This window comes from Pteropus vampyrus, unplaced genomic scaffold (genome assembly GCF_000151845.1).
Source record: "Pteropus vampyrus isolate Shadow unplaced genomic scaffold, Pvam_2.0 Scaffold353, whole genome shotgun sequence".
Classification (NCBI taxonomy): domain Eukaryota; kingdom Metazoa; phylum Chordata; class Mammalia; order Chiroptera; family Pteropodidae; genus Pteropus; species Pteropus vampyrus.
Genome location: NW_011889134.1, coordinates 1005005 through 1023504, shown reverse-complemented (window position 1 = coordinate 1023504; position 18500 = coordinate 1005005).

Here is an 18500-nt window from a genome sequence, read left to right as displayed (position 1 = left end):
TGATTACACATTACAGTGGTTAACAGCACTCAGTATGTTGACAAGTTCAAATAATTTAGCTGTTATTATTAATAGGTCATTATTGCTACTCTTCTTCAGAACCTTCTAAAGTTAAAGAGCTCTGAAGTCCATATACTGCAGGTGCTCCCAAACAAACATGTATGCCCTCATCTCCTGACCCACTTTCATTAACCATATCACAAGCATCAGGTCACAATTTCAATTTCAGTAAGGCGTTCTGACTCAAAGTTTACAAATTTAAAGATTACTATTTACTCTTTATTATAGCATCTTTCTTTGTCATAAATTAAAGCACTTCGAGCCAATGCTACAGAGAAAAACAAAAGTGATTAAAATGAGAAAATTTAAAACACACATATAAGCCTTTCCGCCAATTAACTGTGAAAGTATATAATGCCTATAACTGGGAATTGAGTCAATATAGGGTATGGATTTGGCAATGATGGTAGCTGACATCAGTCAGTTTCAGCTAATGAGGTGGTTCTATAAGGGACTAAGACAAAAATAGAGTCTTTTCTGAATTTTTTGATATTTGTCTTTAATTATTGACCCACCTTGCTTAGAGAATTCCACAGATGTCAGTAAAACTCAGAACTGTTTTTAAACAATTTCTCTTTCCCACTGAACCTGATAAGAACCTCTTCTAGTGGCTCCTTACATACTGTTTCTAGAAACACAATCATACAGTTGAAGTTCTAGGTCTAGGCTCTATTGAAGTGGCCATGAACAGTTTTTAAAAAGAAACAATGTAGAGGAGATGGTGGGTGATTCTTTTCAATTTCTTATTCCTAAATGCACTAATTTCCGTCCATAGCTGCAGCCAATCATGAACCCTAGAGATCACTGGGTTTATATAAATATGGCTGCAGCAACTGGAGATGCTGAGCATATGAAAGTTATTTTTAAGGCCTACATAGATCATTGTATGGATATGTTTAATGATATGGCCCCAGGGTCAGGTCCAACTCTTTTATGAAACTCACAGCTCCTGGCACAACCTAGAATTTCTCATTTCTATCCCACCTTATGTAAGAGTAATTGAATTATATACATTTTACGCTGTTAAGATAAGAGCGTATGCACTAAGATACTATAATCAGTATTGGAAAAGTGGTTTAATTACCCTTCCTGGGCATTTGCTATATTAATGAAATATGGCCAAAGGTCCCATGCTGAACAGACACAAGGATTTTTGTGTCAAGTAAATGTATAACAGAGGGAAACAAAGACAACTCCAAAGGTGGTGACCAGGGCGTAAAGGATTTGTTGTTCAAACATAAACACAAAAACTTGTTAAGCAAAATTAAAGTGAAAAAAATAGATCTAGATCTAAATCTCTCTATATAGATGTATATGTATATATTTTTATATATATATTCCTAGGATATATCTATATTCCTAACATATATATATTCCAACATATGTGTGTGTGTATATATATTCCTAAGGTAAATATGTATAAATTGTGTTTTTATAAACAAAAGAAAAAATAAAACATTGAGTTGTGATATAATGGGTAGTTTGGATTATTGTCTTCAAACTTTAGCATTCTATAATTCAAGTTTCCTGCGATCAATCTGTATTTTATAAAGATACACATGCAAAAAGTGGGAGTTTTTTCCAATTACAGTTGACATTCAATATTTTATATTAGTTTCAGATGCACAGCATAGTGGTTAGACAATTATACAAGTTGCAAAGTGATCCCCCTACCTACTATTAGTCCGGCACCCACATGGCACTACACATAGTTATTACAATATTACTGACTATATTACCTATGCTGTACTTTATATCCTCTTAACTATTTTGTAACTACTAATTTGTACTTCTTAATCCTTTTTTTTTTTTCACCCACCATCCCATCTCTCTTCTCATCTGGCAATCATCAGTTTGTTCTCTGTATCTGAGTCTGTATCTGTTTTGTTTGTTCATTTATTTTGTTCTTTAGATTCCATATATAAGTGAAATCATGGTATTCGCCTTTATCTGTATGACTTATTTCACTTAGCATAATACCTTCCAGGTCCATCCATGTTATCGCAAATGGTAAGATTTTATTCTTTTTTTATGGCCGAGAAGTAGGATATTTTTTAACTAAACAAATTCTCAACACAAACAGCTGGAATCGTGGCATATTTAAAAGCAGACTTACAATCAGCACTCCCTGCTAAGGAGAACTGAGCATGACTGTCAAGCAAGGCTACGTCTTGCACCCAGTCTGAGACAAGGCAGAGGCATTGGCTGAGAGATGCTGAGAAGTCTGCTGGTGTTCCCAATAACCTTTCTAGTCCTGAGACAAAAGGCAAGAAATACAGAAGTTCCTGTTTGGTGGTCAGATAACACTCGAATTGAAAACAATGACTTGCCAGCTCTAGTAAGAGGACACAGAATCACACCTCCTAGTCTGTCTCGGCCTGCAATTAATGGTTGACATGCCATTTGATGCCAGCCTCACAGTTATTAAATAAAACAAAGACTCTGAAAATAAAACAAAGTTTATTATGTACAACAACAACAAAAAAGAGCCAAGAGAATCATGGACAATGCTCCTAACTCTTCTGATACTATAAATGTGAAAAAAAAAAAAAAAAGCAACTTGCTATGCACAGAAAAGGGGAAACTACATAAAAGAACGGGGCAAGGAGGATGAGGTGGAAGCACATGAATGGAAACTTATTTCTGCTCAGAACGAGTAGGAGCTGATGTAATATTTGATATTAGCTGAAGTGTTTGCCGCCTCTGGGGCAGGCAACGATTGAATATTTTAAGGAAAAATTTTAAATACACTATTTGTAACTGTACCAGACTCAACTAGGCATGAACTTCCAGAGATACCTACAGATGGAGAAGGAGACAGACACCAACCAGTTCATGGTACAAACTGATTATCACATACCACTTATTGAAGGATTTATTACTGACAGTTTGGAAGAAAATAGTTTTTTATGAAATGAACTCAGGAATATAGTACTGAAAAATCTATGAGTTTTAAAAGAGGTTTGTCCGTGTGCTTACAGTGCCCATTGCAGTGCTTAAAAGAAGCTGCCCTTTTTAGCCACGCTGCCTGGGAACTGACCAGCCCAAAGAAAGCTTAGACTGTGGCATTTTAGTCAAAGTGGGAACAATAGCAAGAGATTGCCAGAGTGTGCATACTCAGTTCATAAGTATAGACTACACTTAATTGAAATACCTCAAATCATCTCTGCCAATCTTTTTTAGCTGTTTATAGGCATGAATTTTCACTCACACATCTCATGCCATCCCCCTTGAAAGGAATTCACTATGATTTTCATAGTATATTCACTACACTTGAGTGTACACTGAGTCAATATTTATTAGATGTATCTGAATTTAATTATGTCAATGGATAGTTTTGGCATTTAAAAAAAGTGTTTTTAATTTAAAAAATTGTTTTCCTATTCTATCCTATTCTTCAGGTCTTGATGCCTTCTGTACCCCTCTTATAAAATACTGTATTTTACCTTTTATTATTGTTTTTGTATTTATTTTCTTCATCAAGCTAAGAGCTATTTAAGGCAGGAATTGTCTTATCTTTGTATGATAAGACTTAGCAAGTGGTAGGAATTCTGGAAATGTGTTGAGTTGAATTGAATATAATTACTTGGTATAAATGATATGAGTTATGTTGTCCTAGATAACTGATACAAAATATCCAAAACTGCATTCATTATAACATGCACTTCCATTGATCAAATGCCTGCTCATTGCCCTGCATTTTTAATAATGACACCAACAATCTCCCAGGTGCCTCCCTATCACCTTCACAATTCTATTTTTCATTAGCCACCTACTTCTGTTATTTCTACTTCTGCAGTTTCTCTTCCTTCTTCTCATTTCTTCTGTCTTGCTATAAGTCCATTATTTTATAACAGGCTCTGTGTAAGACTCCTGTAATTTGTTTTACCCGCTCTGGGTCATCTTCACCACTGCCAGGAGACACTTCCGAATACAGGCAAGATTTTACCTTTTTATTCCTCAAAAATCTCAAAACATTCTCAATTACCTAGAAACTAAATGGCTTCTCCCAAGGCCCTCTAATCTCAAGCTGACGCTCTAATTTCTAATCAGCTAATCAGCTCCACAAGCCCCACACTCTGGCTACATGGGCTATTCACCAGCTCCCAACATATTACACACTTTTGTCACTCTGTCTTTGCCTAGACAGTTGCCTAAAATTTCAAAACTTCTACATGAAGCTCAGATTTATGTGGAAAGAGGTAAAAGGGAGGTACTTGAAACTTCTTCAGTTATTACCAATCACAAGTTTTTTTTAGCAATAAGAATACAGAAGCTAGAAATAGAGACACTCAAAATTACCCCGATGTATACCTATACGAAATAGGTATCAAACTCCTGGATAGTAAAAATGCGATTAGTCATTTTGACTCTGGAAGGGCAGGGATTTTTGTCTGTTTTGTTCCCTGATCTCCCAGGTACCTAGAACAATGCTCACCACATGGTGGAAACTAAATAAATACTGGTTGAATGAGGAAGTATATCACAAGGTATACTGATATGTGGAAGAAATTGAGGTCAAATGCAGGGAGTGTGTGCCCATTCGTGTCTCTAGCAGCGTGTAAATACAGGGGACAGCAATAGGCATGGGAACCTGTGCCCTGCTCTTGAGGTGCTCATAACTGAGGAAGAGCCCAACACAGGCGGATTATTCAAAATAACTCAAGTGGAGAATCCTCGATGCTAGGCCTCGGTTTCCTCAACCATCAAAGAAGGCGGACTAAATCCACTACAGTCCCTGGGTCCTTCATGTCTTAAACATGCTGTTTACATTTCCCAGATGAAAGTTCTAGAGGCTCCTGTGCTTCTCATTTCTGTATTGCCTACGGTACCTGGTGTAGCACCTTGCAACTAAGTGTTGCTTATTATCTGTTTTTTTAAACTGAACAGATTGGGCTGCAATTGTCTGACTTTTAAAACAGAGACAAAATTAAAGAAGAAAACCTCTCTGGAAAAAAGTGCCCGCCAATAAATGGATCCCAGAGTATGATGTGAGGAAGCACAGAGCAGAAGAGGAAGAAAACCTTCCACATTCAATGACTAGTTGCTTTGGGCAAATTGCTTACCAACCTTGGGTGTCGGCTTCTTCATAAATACAATGAGAATAATCACATCTACCTCACAGGGTCCAGAGAACCGAATCAGATAAAGAATGTAAAATTGCTAAGTACAAAGAACGATCACTAACGTTAGTTAATACTATTACCGCCGATTAGTTCCTCGAGTGGCTGCAGATCCACCTCTTACCTCCACAGCCTTCCTCCCTAACCTAGTCAGTCAACCAAGTAGAGTATGCAACAATTTTATATTTTACCTTTTAATTTCCCTAGATTTAAACTATTGGCTGTCTCACATCTAGAATTTAAAATGTAGCTAAAATCAGGTTTACTGTTATTAGAAATAGTTGTAGATTAATGAATATGGGAAAAGATTATAAGAAAGTCAGGAAAGTAGATACAAATTAGGCATACTTTTGGTTCATCCCATTCAGAAAGAGTTATGCCATACCAAAAAAAATAAAACCATCCAAAGAAGAAAAAAAAATGTGTTCACAAAGATATTCATTGCAACATTATTTACAATCATGGGAAACTGTGACATTCTTATCCAGCACTAGAGGAGTCTCAAAGTTACCCATGCCCTGGCACCCCAGGGTAAAGCGGAACTTATTTCATGGGAGTTCGTGAGCTCCTCCCAGTATTTTACATTCAGTAGTTTTAGTTCAAGGGCTAGAAATTTGTATTAGGCACCAGTGGCTTAGGCAATGGCTATGGTACAGTCATTCAATGGACTTTTTTAAAAAGATAATGTAGCAATGAGGAAAAACATCATAATTAACTATTAAGTTAAAAATAGCAGAACTCAAATTGCTCAAGAGTGTAAAAGATGTTTATTCAAACGGACAAGAAAAGTACAAGATAGATTTTAAAGAACAGATCGATTTGTTAATCTAGAATATTGAGAGTGAATTATTATCTTCCTTTTATTTGGAGGGCTATAATGTTGCTTATGTGATTTTAAAATCTGTACTCATTCAGACCAAGCAATATGTGGATTTGGGATTTTATGAACACTTTAGAAAATAGAAACAGCCAAAAGCAGTGGTTTCTGCTCTTCCTATAAAGACTTCTAATTAATGTTAGTGAGTAAACACCTACTTGACTTTAGGAAAATAACTCAGACTTGTCAGTGGACAAGGGTACAAGACACTATAATACAGAATCATAATCATTAACCTCTCTCATGAAAAACAACTATAGTAACTACTACCACAAATTTAGAACTCGGAAATGTTCATACCATGACAATTTAGTGGGCAGACATTATAATCACATTGTGGTTCTCCAAGAACCATCCAGAAGATTAAAGACCTTTGACATTTATCTGACATAGGTATTGCTAGATAAAAAGGTTTAGGTAACTCTTAATCCCTTAGCACCTGTAGCTGAAATACATTCTCTGGCATTACAGATAAAATGAAATAAATCAAAAAGCTTGCTAATTTATAAAAATAGTGTTTTTAATAGTCTCCTTTTGGAGCCAAATCTTAATAATCTCAAGCAATTAAAAATTTTAATAAAGACTTCTTCTCCATGCTGCTTCCTCTCCTGGGAATCTGTGTAATGCTCACATTTCCCATTGAAGTGAGAAGCTGTGGATACTAGAATCATTATAGGTTAAGTTAAATCACTTGTTACTTAAGAGATCCAGGCCAAAGTGGATCTTCTTCTCTATTTTTAGAATACTTCTCTATTTTCAGGTAACTTCTCTAATTCCTACTTTGTCAACTTCTAAGTCTAAGGCTTAGAAGCCTTAGTTATGGTAGAGCGCAGATTTAACTTTCTTCTTAGAACTAACAAAAAGTAACAATTTACTCTATTAATTACTTGTGATAACTAGAAACATAATGCAAAGTCCTAGCTATGATCTGGCCATCACAGAAAAAGCTAAGAGTAAAGTACCACCGCAGATACTATTTACAACAGGACTAGGATGTAGGAATTTAGATGATATTAAAAATCCCATACTCTTTCATCTCATACCAGCAACAATGCTGTAGACAGTTGATCCAGGAAGTGACTTTTGATAACTATTTTTTATAACTATTATGTCAGACCAGAACATAATCTCAGGCCTTAGAGGGATCTTTTATAAGAACTAAGCTGCACTTAACTAATCTAAAATAACAATATAGAGAAATTAAACACTTATTTGGTGCAAACTCTTCAGCAGTTCTATCTTTCTGATTTCATTTTGGCAGATCCTGCATTGTTTTGTAGAGTATTAAACTCATATTCTGGGTATAGAGACTTTTCTCCGGTGAATTTAGGCTTTCCCCGCTTTATTCCCAGGGTCAGAGCCAGTTTCAGCCTAACTCAGCTGAAATTTTAATTCTGGAGAGGCATACATCATTCTGACTAGGCTAGACCTGGTTTTCTTGCTCCATCCATGACCATCCTTAAACCAGGGCAAACCCAAAGAGCTGCTCTGTCTCCTAAAGGATGCTGTCAGGATGTGCTGGGGCCAGGGCCAGCTGCCTAGTGTGGTTCAAATCTCTGAGAACCCAGAAGACCAGACCTGCAACAGTTTGGGATTATATATCTCACATGGCTTCCCTGAGCATCAGACTAAGATTGTCTCTGACTGTTGTCCCACCACTTTCTCACATACCTTTGGTCCTCTGGCCCAGTACACACTCCTGAGTTTAGGCCAGTACTTGCGGGGCTTCTGGGTGGTAGAAAACCTCATAAATAGCAGGATAATATTGAACACCTGAAGACAATTGTTCTCCAAGAGCAACATTCTTAAAGTGGTAACGGTGCAATCTTGGAGGAGTGGGTTTCTATAATTTTATCAGGGAGTCATAATGGATGAACCTTCTCACAGTTTTATATAAAAGACAAAATATGTGGCATTAGCAGAAAACTCTCCAAAGCTATAGCTTTTCTGCAGAAGCCAGAGCAGATGGAAAGCATCACCACAAATATGTTAAAGAAATCCCATAGTTGCGATTAAACTTACCTGTGCCTCACCTGTGCCCTCTCACCTCGGAGTTGAAAGCTCTTTCACACATGATACTCATTTGATCCTACAATTAAGGAACATCATGCTGGGCTTACTGCCAGGTTATCTCATTACAGTAGAGAAAACACTATCTCTAGAACATTCTCTTGCTTCAGCCACAAATTAAACCCTTCTCAGATTGAATCCTCCTGTGCCTTCGCCTCTCCCACCCAGTCTTTTCCTCATGTGCCTTTTTCTACATTAACACATTCCACCAAATCCTAAATTCTTGAGTTCATCATTATCTGCTACCCTCTTGCCCTCCTGATAAGCAGCCTTCCTGGTGCCACAGACATTAGTGAAATCATCATAGAATTTTTCTAACCCTCACGCAGGGTTCCCAGTTATCTAACCTGTGCTGTCTAATAGAAATAAAATAAGAAAGCAACATATGTAATATTAAATTTTCTAGTAGCCACATTTTCAAAAAGGAATAAGTGAAATTAATTTCTTAAAAATTTATTGGAGAAAAGGGTATATAAATGCTGCATTTTAACTATTTTTAAGTGTACACTTCAGTGGCATTAAGTACATTCACAATGCTGTGCAAACATCACCACTATCCATTTCCAGAATTTTTCATCAGTCTAAACTGAGACTCTGTACCCATTAAACAATAACTCCCCATTCCTCTTCCTCCCAGCCCCTGGTAACTCCTCTTCTACTTTCTGTCTCTATGAATTTGCCTATACTAGGTACTTCATATAAGTGGAATTATACAATATTTGTTCTTTTGTGGCTGGTTTATTTCACTTAGCATAATGTTTTTAATGTTCATCTATCTTGTAGCACGTGTCAGAATTTCATTCCTTTTTAAGAGTAAATAATATTTCATTTTATATATACACATTACATTTTGTTTATTGATTCATCTGTTGATGGATATTTGGGCATTACCACCTTTTGATTATTGTGAATAATGTTGCTATGAACATTGGTGTATAAGCATCTGTTTAGTTCCTGCTTTCAATTCTTTGGGCATATACCTAGAATTAGTAAAACTAATTCTGAAAATATATTTTTACTTAACCCAACATATCCAAATATTACCATTTCAGCATGTAATCAGCATTAAAAAAAGAGAAATTTTACTTTTTCTTGTATGAAGTGTTTAAAATCCAGTGTATTTACTGTACTTCTCAAATTGAAGGATAAATTTTCACCCAAATTTTTGATCTGCATTTAGATTTCATAAAATTTATAGCTGAAAAAGTAGATTCACATACTCACATTGTTTCAAATATACTTTAGAACATGTAAATTAATTAAAAATAAATAGAATTTAAAATTCAGTTCCTCAGTCACATTTCAAGTGCTCAATATCCACATGTGGTTAGTGGCTTCCATATCTAACAGTGCAATTCTAACCAATTGAGTAGAAATGCCTCTCTCTGGCCACCCACAATCTGGCTCTATCATACCTTACTCAGCCTGCCTCCTACTATTCCCCGACATGTACTTTAGATCATTTGATCCTGAACATCAATTCAACAAATATTTATTGAGCACTAGAAATGTGCCAAGCATTGTGCTAATCACTGGATACCATGAGAGACAAAACCATATCTGCATGGAGCCCCAAAACAGGTGAGGCCAGCAGACATAAAAACAAATAATTGCAAAAATAAATGCATATTATAGATTGTTATGTCTTATGGAAAATAGGGAGCGATGACAGGATAGGCAAATATCAAAAGGATAATTGCACAAATAATATCTTACAAATTATGAGTGTAGGGGAAAACGGAAAGGATCTGATGACAGAATAATAAGCCCCATTTAAGAAGGAAAGCTTGGAGGAAGCAACTTGAAGCTGAGATGGAAGGACAGATACACTGGGGAAGGGTATAAGAGGAAGATGGACATGGTAGTGAAATGACAAGGAGTCAGAAGGGATGTGTAATAAGTCTGGGGTAAGAAAAAGTTTCATCTCTGAGAAGCAATGAGATGAGTAGTCTGGCACAGGTATAGACAACAATGCCTCAGAAAGAGACAAGCAGATAAGCAGGACCAGCTCAGGCAGGTCTTTAAATGCGTATTAAGGATTTGGAATTTTGTACTAAGTGCAATAGGAAAGCTATTAAAGGATGTTTAAGGTGTCACACTGCTCTTTCTTCCTTTTTTTTCTCTCTTTCTCATAGCAAATCTTTTACTTATTCTTTTTATTAAATTTATTGGGATGACATTGGTTAATAAAATTATGTAGATTTCAAGTGTACAATTCTCTAATACTTCTTTTGTATATTACATTGTGTTCATCACCCAAAGTCAAATTTTGTCACCATATATTTGACCCCCTTTTGTACCTCTCCCAAACCCCTTTCCCTCTCCACTATGCTGTTGTTTGTATGTTTTTGTTTGTCTTGTTTGTGTGCTGATTTCAGTTTTATATTCCACATATGAATGAAATCATACGGTTCTCGACTTTTTCCATCTGACTTATTTCGCTTAGCAGGATATTCTCAAGATCCATCCATGTCATTGCAAATGGCAATATTTCATCTTTTCTTATGGCTAATAGTCCATTGCATATATATAACCATACCTTCTTTATCCAATCACCTACCAAATGGCACTGCAGTTGTTTTCATGTCTTGGCATTTCTTTTCAAAGACCACTCAGGCTGCTTGGTGAAGAAAAGTCCTGACTCCCTAACTTGGGGCCTCCTTTTCTTCCTCAGCATTTTGACCTACACTGCTGAGTCAAAGCTCATCACATCCACAATTGTTGCCTTGTGTTTATCTATTGTCACTTTATGTGCTGCCTTCCTTTACTGCTATTCTCACACTTGACTCACTAATGCACTTGCCCCAACTATAATCTTTTCCAGTGGGCAGAAAAAGTTTCTCACCCATCCTTGAGTGCTCACAACATGAAGCATGGAGCAGATATACCCGGCCACTCAGTGGATTATAGTTTGCTATTTACTCTCCCCAAAAAGCATTCTATGACATAATTAACTGTTTTTGACCTAATTTTTCTGTACTTTGCTTGCCACAAAGACTGAAGTCCTTGAGCAAGCCTTGGGCAGCCCTCCAGCATCTGGGAAGGTAATACTGAATTACATACAAAAAGGGGTTTTGTTTCAGGTCAGGCTAGGTGAAAAGCATCAGCCCATAACTGACCTGGCATTTCAGAGCTTCAAGGACCTCTCCTGCTACCCTTCAAAGTTCTGGCATGAAAATTATGCACTTAAGAGTTCTCAAAAAACATAAACCCATCTCCAAGAGGTGCTTGCACTTAGCTAGACACACCATCCTTAGCTAAGGACTTCAAAAGCATTAGATTTCTTTCCACCTTCTATTTATCGTAAATTGAAATTTCATGATCTGGGGGAAAGAAAGGTATAAAGGGTCCAAACTTTGTCACTTACAAACTTCGATCTTGGCCAGATTAATCTCTGAGCCTATTTTGACATCTAAAACCAGTGATAATGCCTGTATCTACAGATTGGTTAGGAGGATTAAGAAGTGAAAACATCTAGCCACAGTTTGTGGTCAAACTGCTTTCTGGCTTTTCTTTTTCTTCTTTTTGGTAGTGGGAAGAGGGCTGCAGCAGTGCGAGGAAGTAGGGAGTGACATTTGCCTTCAAAAGAAAAGCCACAGGTTTACTCTTATCTTTCCTGGTGAATAAAACATTATGAAAGACATCTCAGAAGGAAAAAAAGAAAAGGTGCATTTATAAAATTACCAAGATAAATATTTTCTACATCACACAATTTATGATACATAAAGTAAATATAATTTTAACATCAGCGGGAGCAGCCTTTTACTTTACCCTCACTCTCGGCAGCCTGGACGAGCATTAACGAAATCTACATTGCCGGGCTAATTCGCGGACTATAAAAGACGACTGTGAAAGCTGAGTAACGCTGTAAAGCTTCTCTCCAGAGGCCCTTTCCTAGTACCAGACTTAGGCTGAGATGACCACAGAGACACATTTTCTTGTTGCCTCATCTCACCCTTTTCTCTCGCCCAGAGCAGTTCTACCCAGTCGCGCGTCTCGGGACTAGCAACGTCCTTCGCGCGGATCCGAATGCTCTGAGCTCTGGATCCGAGAGGCATGAGGCCACCAGGAGACAAGACCAGTTTCCAATCTCTCCCCAAGGCCTCGGGCCACCTCCGATCTAAAGGCTCCGCAGTCAGGATCACACAAACTCTCCTCTCCCTAAATGAGCGCCTTTCCCAGCCCCACGCCAAGTCCCGGGTAGGGTCAGCACCAGGACAAAAGTCCGGTCATTGCCCGGGAATAACCCGCCCCGGGCGCGAGCTCAGGGCGGGGAAGGGGGGCTTGCGCGCCCCTCGCGAGGCCCCGCCCCATCGCCAGATGCGGCGCCGTTTGTGCGCCGTGATTGGCGGTTACAGCCGCGGGATGAATGGGGTGACTGCAGCGGGGGAGCAGGGCGGGGACGCGGAAAACGCTCGCCCGCGGAGTGCTGATGAAGGGCGGGGGTGCGGGGTGGTGGCGGCACCGCCCTTCGCCGCGAACGGTTAACGGTCCCCACGCCCCGCGAGTGGAGGAGGGGCCCCCGGTAGGCGGAGTGTGGTCCCCGGGCCGGGTGTTGTGGGGCCCATAAGTAATACGGGCCCCGGAGTGGAGGCAGGCTTAAGAAAGCGGCGCGGGCCCCTGACGATCCCCGCCCTGGGTGCTTGGAGCATGAAGTGCAAAGATGGCCCTGCTCATCAGAGGAAGAGCTTTGATTGGAATCCATGTCTGGACATTCATGTCTAGACACCCAGCTTTTCTTCGGTCCCTAAACCAGTACCCTTTTTTTTTTTTTTTAACTTCATATTTTACATTCGGTCATTCAACAAATATCTATTGCTTTTAGACTTTATGTCTGGCACACCCCAGTGAACAAGTCAGACTTGTTTGTGCAATCCTGAAGTTTAAAATAATTGGGAAGGTAGGGATAAAAATAAGCAAAACAATTACAGATTGTGAGAAGCGCTGTGAACTAAGTCTAACCCAGTAGCTGAGGAAGGGGAAATAAAGGAGACTGATTTTAGCCAGGGTAATAGGAAAATCCAATCTGAAAAGGTGACTTTTAAGTTGAGACCTGGAAAGAAGGTGGTGAGCCGTTTTAAGTAGAGTATAGCCTTTGTAAAGATCCTGCTGCCTCAATCTCCTTTCCTCATACTCTCCAACATCTGAAGTTTGGTAGCACTAATTTTTGCACTTGTTAAAGCACATCATTTTCTACTAAGTAGTGTAGTTTTATTATCTCAGATCCTGGCACAAACCAGGTCGCCAAAGAATATTCAGTAAATATATACTTAACATCCACTGACTTCCAGATATCCTGGTAGCTGCCTAGGATCATTTCAAAAGTGAATAGAGCATGCATGAATGTTTCCTGAGTATTAACTTTCTCTTTTTGTGCTTGTCCTATACACTCACTGTGTCATATTTGATTATATAATCATAACCAGACTTTCCAGGCTTTCACACTTTCAGAGCTTAGTTCTTCTTAATTAGCTTATCCAATAAACTAATTGGGTCTACCCATTAGTTAGTGAAAAGTACAATGCATTATTCTTCCCATATGTTTGTGTTTGTTTTTATGTTTGTGTTTTAATAGTAACCTGCAATGCCTTAATTCAAATATATGAAATGAAAATTTGAGGCACTTGACTAGCCCCTTGAGCTGAGAAAATGTTTGTTGATGGGTTGGGAATGAGGGTCCCTTTCCAGTAAGTTCTCCTTCACTGAAGCAGCAGCTTAATAGGTTTGCAAAGTGACTTCCTTGATCTCTACTGCCTTCTTTGGAAATTTGGCAACCTATCCCCATATGTGTAAATGTTTTTCTGTGATATGAGAAAACCATACTGGGAAAGACAAATTCTTACAACTGAATATTGACATAGTTATCAAAATACTAGGTTTACTTTGATCGTTCTGACAAGTAAACTTTATTTCAATTCTTCTGTCTCTGATTATGATTTAAAAAGCAAAACTATATTTATTGCTTTAAAAGAAATTATCCCAAAACTTAGTGATGTGAAACAATATTTTTTAATCTCAAAGTTTCTGTAGGCGAGGAATCGGGGCATTGCTTATTTAGCTGGGTTTTTCTGCTTTAGGGTCTCTAAAAGACCGCGATCAAGATATTGACCGGGCCTGTGGTCATCTCAAGGCTTTACTGGGGAGGTTCCACTTCCAAGTTCACTCATGTGGGCAGTATTCAGTTCCTTGAGTGCTGTCTTACCGAGGCCCTCGGTTACTAACGTCTATTGGCCAAAGGCCGCTCTAAGTTTGTTATGTGAGTATTTCCAACATGGCATCTTGCTTCGTCAAAGTATTCAAGCCAAGAAGCTATACAAAGAATGCCTGTAAGATAGAAGTCACTTCTTCTCTAACCTAACCTTAGAAGCATCAGTCCATCATTTTTGCCATGTTCTTTATATACTTTAAAAACAAGTCACTAGGTCCACTCCATGGGCACGGATATCAAGTGCCAGAGATCACTGGGAGTACTTTCGGAAGTTGCCTACCATGTTAACAAAGCATATTAAACTGTTGAAATGAATTTGGGGCTCCAAAAGTCTTTCTCCTCTATCCTGAAACAGCCCACTATGTTTTATTTGCTGTCTTTATCATGAAGAAAGTAAATGGTCTTTTGAAAGTCTAATCCAAAACATTTCTTAAATGCCTACTATGTATCTGGCATAACAGGATGCTAAGGAGCAAAGATGAATAATACATTTTCTGGCCTTGAGTTGGGGAAGAGAAGTATAACAATTACAACATTAATATTATGAATGATAGAACAAGGGCCTACACAGAGTGCTTAGGTTATAGGGAGATTAGGAAAGAAACATTCTCTCCTAGGTCACACTTACAGAAGTAAAAGGGGTTGGAGGGTGGAGTGAAAAATAAAAATATTAAGATATAGATTAAGTAGAAGTTAATCTTATTGATCAGCAAAATGCAAAAATAATAACATATTATCGTACTTTTTATTTTTCAGACTTTAAATAGTCTAAAATTGCCTCAATTTTATCCTTATAGGGTATCTATCTTACAGCTTCATAGTTTTTTACCTGAGTTCATTTTATTGAAATACATCTAAAAGAGGGCAGTGTATCACTTGATCATTCAGATTAGAAAACAATACTGAAATGTTATTTAATCTGAGTGAACCTGATATTAGGGAATATATGAATTTGAAAAAAAAAAAGTCCTTCACAATCAGATGTCAAGTAATAGTTTGCAAAAATAATTGAACTGTAACACACACTTGTAGAATTTCATGAGACTTATGATGCCATATTTACTTTCAGCAAAAGGTGAACTTGAGATTGTGAAAAGAAATCGTACCACCAGTTTTTGACATATAAGAGCACATCTAATATTGCAGCTACACGAAAAACAAGGCCTTCGATGACACATTATGAAAACATCACATGACCCGGAATGACTAAAACACTATGTGGCTAATTTTTGGAGAGCTTGTTTCGTAAATGACAGAATTAGGGCAAAGCACATTCTGTATTATATCACCAGCTCCAAAATCATGTAGAGTACTTGCAGAATACGCTGCTGAATCAGAACATACTCCTTAATAACAGAAACATATCACTACTCTTTGCCAGTTGCACATAAGTTTGGTTATCTGCTTTTGTCTACTTCCTAGAAATCTTCAGCTCTTAAAAATGTTACAGAATATAAATCAATTATGAAATTTATCTTTTGATACCCAGTAAAGTAAAAGACACATTGAGAACCTGTCCTCAAAAATCTTATTGTTAAGCATTGAAGAAGTTGTTAAGCATTTGAAGAAGTTGAGAACTGAGAACTGAATTCAATCTTAATTCTTCACTAACTGGCTTTGCAGCCTTGGATATGTCGCTTAACTCCTCAACTCATTACAGTGCTGATAGGATAAAATGAGAATGTATTGGGAAAGGCCTTAGAAATTTATAAGCAATCAAAAGAGAAAGAATTGGTATCTAATCCAATTCATTTTAAAATATCATGACAGTTTCTATTCCAAGAGAAATTGCTTGACATTAAAGACAACTGCTGCATTTATAGAAGAGTAAGATATTCCAAATTCATACCAGTTTGAAAATGGTACTTCTTCATGATAACTGTAATTATAGTCTTTCTTCCTTTTATAGCACTTTAAAAATATTAAGTATTCTTTGGATCACATTAATTTTTCTTATTTTAAAATTTCATAAAAGTGGCAAGAAAAACTTATTATATTGACTTTATAACTGACTTCTAGGGAGCATAAAAATAAAATCCATAGATAACAATTTTTAATTTATTGTAGTTGGTATTTTCTTTCTCTTGGACTTAATTTGTGGCCAAGTGGTACTAGTAAAAACACATCTTACTGATTTGTATTTCGTTTTTCCATTCATGTGTTCATTCAATTATCCATTGAATATTTATTGTGCTTTACCAGGTGCTAAGCAGTATTCCAAGTGTGGGGATACAGTGGTGAACAGAACAAAGTCTGTGCCCTGAGTGAGTTTATGAAGAGAGGAGGGATAAATAAATATTAAAAATAAACCTATGGTACGTCAGACAGTGATAAGTGCTAAAGAGTAAAATAAAGCAGAGTAAAAAGCTTCCAAAATGTGGGCAGCAAGGAAGGAACTGTAAATTTAGAGTAAGCAAGGAGAACTCTCTAAGATGGTATTTATAGAGAACAAAACAATGCATAGGTATAAGCCTTGGAGCCTTCTGGATTAGATTATTCTAAAGAAGAGTAAATGCAAAAGCCCTGAGGTAAGTCTAATGCTTGGTGTACTCAAGGAATATGAAGGAGCCCATTGTGGGTAGAAGACGAAGTAGCTTCAGAAGGTCACAGAAATGGTAAAGTGCTTAGTTTTAAAGGATCTTATAGGCTATTGTAAGGATTTTGATTTTTATTCTTACCAAGATGACAGGTTGATAGATGGTTTTAAGCAAATAAGTGACATAATCTGGCTTTGGTTTTAAAAGGATCACTCAGGTTGCTAGGTTGGGAATAGACTGTAGGAGGCAAAAGCAGAAGCAGAGGTACCTTTAGAAGGCTATTACAAAATTCTGGGCAGCAACTAATAGCGAGAAACTCATGGCTATGGTAAAGATTGTGAAAAGTAAAAAGATTCTGGATATGTTTTGAAGATGGCACAGGCATGAGTTTGCTAATGCATGGATGTAGGATGTGAAAGAAAGGAGCTAAACATAGCTCTAAGGTGTTTGGCTTGAGAAACCAGATGAATGGAGTTGTCATTTACAGAGCTGGAAAGAGCATGAGAGGAACAGGTTTGAGGAAAAATCGTGAGTTCATTTTTTATTATTCTCATTTTGAGATACCTTTTGGATATCCAGGAGGAGAAATCATTACTAGGCAGTTAAATATATAAATCTGGAATTGGGGGGTGGGAGGTGGGGAGAATGAGTCTGGGCTTGGAGATATACATTTGAGAGTCAGCAGAGTATAGATGTAATCCAAAGTCATGCAAAGGGGTGATAATGTCATCTAGATAGTAAGTGTAGATAGAGACCACTGAGGACAGATTCCTTTCATAGCCCAGTTACTCCTGGGTAGAGTACTAAAGAGTGTATAATGAAGTGGAGAAGAAAAGACTGGAGATTCTAGAAACAGTTCAAACTGTTCATTTATTCAGCAGATATTTATGAGCACCTGCTATTTGGCAGAGGTTCTGCTGGCCACTGGGAAAGCAACATGGCAGACCAGCCATAGGCATCCTTCAAGTGGTTCTCATCCACCAAGATGAACACTCGAGGATAGGAATAGGGATAAATCTCAGTCATGTTGTTGAACAGCAATAAAAGGAGTAGCACCAAAGTAACAATAGGAGTATGGAACTGACTCCAAGGTCTAAGGGGGAAAGGAAACTGCCTTTACTCTCTATCTGCCTCAGCAAAGACAAGCCAGGCCAATGGGAACCCGTGGCAACAAGAAAATAGAAAATATAAACTAGAAAAGAAGAAAAAGAGTAAGATCACAGGGAAGATAAAAGAAAAGGCAGAAACCAATGGAGACTGCATAATGGCATCCTTAGCATAAACTAGCTTATATACTTGGCCTACATTTTAGTCAACTTTCAAATATCCAGAGGTAAACACAGGCTTATATACTATCTCAGAAGGCAGGTTTCATCATGTCATGCAGATACCTCCTACGCACATATAGTATCTCATCTTTAAATGAAACAACAGTCTTACTAATTAGAATTGCATTCTAATTAGAATTGCATACAACTTACAATTGTATTTCTTAAGGAATACCAACTTAAGAAATACAATTGTAAGTTGTATTGACCAACTTATGTTTGAGAAGAGTCAACAGTCCTAATTATCTGACAGCAGGTTGGGATTCTGGAGCAGAAAATGGAAGCACCATGGTGGTC